The sequence below is a fragment of the Mandrillus leucophaeus genome, unplaced genomic scaffold, assembly GCF_000951045.1.
Source record: "Mandrillus leucophaeus isolate KB7577 unplaced genomic scaffold, Mleu.le_1.0 Scaffold2, whole genome shotgun sequence".
Lineage (NCBI taxonomy): Eukaryota > Metazoa > Chordata > Mammalia > Primates > Cercopithecidae > Mandrillus > Mandrillus leucophaeus.
The window spans coordinates 11,991,683-11,993,997 of record NW_012102031.1 but is presented as its reverse complement, the minus strand read 5'-3'; the positions used below and the strand labels follow the sequence as shown (position 1 = coordinate 11,993,997).

The following is a 2,315-nucleotide window of genomic DNA, read 5'->3' as shown; positions in this document are numbered from 1 at the left end:
GTACCATGTTGGCCAGGATGGTCTCGATCTCTTGACCTCGTGATCCACCCACCTCAGCCTCCCAAAGTGCTGGGATTACAGGCGTGAGCCACTGCGCCTGGCCGCAAAACTTACTCTTAAACTAAGAATACTTTCGTTCTTAAGATATTGGGACATCAGGGCTGGGCACGGTAGCTCACACCTGTAATCTCAGCACTTTGGGAGGCCGAGGTGGGCGGATCACGAGGTCAGGAGATTGAGACCATCCTGGCTGACATGGTGAAAGCCCATCTCTACTAAAAATACAAAAAATTAACCAGGCATGGTGGTAGGCCCCTTTATTCCCAGCTACTCTAGAGACTGAGGCAGGAGAATGGTGTGGACACTGGAGGCGGAGCTTGCAGTGAGCTGAGAGATCACACCACTGCACTCCAGCCTGGGCGACAGAGCGAGACTCCATCTCAAAAAAAAAAAAAATATTGGGACATCAGGACGTTTCCTGGGTCTGTTAAGTCCTGAGTCTGTTGGGTAAACATTATTAACCTGTTCCCTTAACTGTAAACATCCTGTGACTAAGAATGCCTAACCTCCTGGGAATGCAGCCTAGCAGGTCTGAACCTCATTGTCCCCAGCCCCTATTCAAGATGGAGTTGCTCTGGTTTAAAGGCCTCTGACAGCTATGCATGTCTCTTTATGAATGCCTGCAGACCCAGACCTAGGTGATGATGCCTCCATTCAGCTACCCCCAAAATTAATTTAAAGCAATAGCTTCTCATTGGGTGGTTGTAATGACCAACATTTAGCTCTTGGGTCTTCTGTTGACCGGTTAATTTGGTAGTCTCATCTGCTTCTCATGGTCAGGAACTACAAGGATCCTCCTTGGGTTCTTTGACTTACTCAAACCGTGTTATTATTTTCCACCCCATCCCTCAACTGCTTCTAGGTAATATTTTAAAAATCTACTTAAAAAATAAAAATTTAAAATAAAAATTAAAAAAATTAAAATCTACTTAAAAAAAAAATTACAAAAGCAGCCAGGTGCCGTGACTCACATGTATAATCCCAGCACTTTGGGAGGTCAAGGCAGACAGATCACTTGAGGTCCGGAGTTTGAGACCAGCCTGAGCAACATGGTGAAACCCTGTCTCTACTAAAAATACAAAAATTAGCCAGCGTGGTGGCACACGCCTGTAATCTCAGCTATTCAGGAGGCTGAGACAGGAGAATCACTTGAACCTGGGAGGTGGAGGTTGTGGTGAGCAGAGATCACGCCACTGCACTCCAGCCTGGGTGAAAAAGACACTATCTCAAAAAAAAAAAAATTTTTTTTTTTTTTAAATAAATAGGCCTGCTGCAATGGCTGACACCTGTAATACCAGCACTTTGGGAGGCTGAGGCAGGGGATCACCTGAGGTCAGGAGCTCAAGACCAGCCTAGCCAACATGGCAAAAACCCATCTTTACTAAAAATACATAAAAAACTTGCCAGGCATGGTGGTGCATGCCTGCCATACCAGCTACTTGGGAGGCTGAAGCAGGAAAATCACTTAAACCTGGGAGGCGGAGGTTGAAGTGAGCTGAGATCATGCCACTGCATTCCAGCCTGGGTGATGGAGTTAAGACTGTCTCAAATAAATAAAATAAAATAAAATAAAATAAAATTCGAATATGGAGAGGTGTATCAAGTAAAAAACGACACGCTCCTCCTGACCCCCAGCGTCCTCTTCTTTAAGGGGAACCATTGTTAGCAGTGTGGTATGATTATCCCGGCATTTATGTGTTAGCTGAAATATATTGTTTGCAAATAACAGAAATGTATTGATTTAGTTTAAACAAAAAGGGAAATTTACTGGAAGAGTACAGAGGCTTAAGTGGAGCAGCCAGGAAAGGCTCAAACACCATGTTGAAGAACCTTAGTGGCTCTGGGAACCATAGCAGCAGGAATTATGAGAGCCATATTTCAGCTTCCAGCAACCCTGTCTCTGCTCTGTGTTCAGAATTCACATTCCTGGTAGAGAGAATCTGATCTGCCCAGCTCCAGTTAGGTGTCCATCTGTCACTGGCCAGAGGTGGAAGTGATGATGTACATTCACATCACCTGTATATCATCTTCACACCTGTCTGTACACAGGTGCTGGGGGAATTCTAGAGCATGAGGTCTTCTATTAGTAAATCTTCTTGTCATATTGGAATATCACTGATTTTTCATAGTAAGAATCACAGAAGCTAGAAATAAAAAGTGACTTGCCAGATTTACAAAATCATCCCAAGATTTTGGTCTACTCTTTTAAATAGTGTCTTAAATTAATACTATCTAATATAATCTAATTATATAGT

General features: G+C 43.5%; 1 protein-coding gene across 4 annotated transcripts in view; it reads left to right on the top strand.

The window, feature by feature from the left end:
- DEPDC5 (DEP domain containing 5) overlaps window positions 1-2,315 on the top strand; it is a 166,880-nt gene that overhangs the window by 45,184 nt on the left and 119,381 nt on the right. The gene's annotated exons all lie outside the window — the stretch shown is intronic.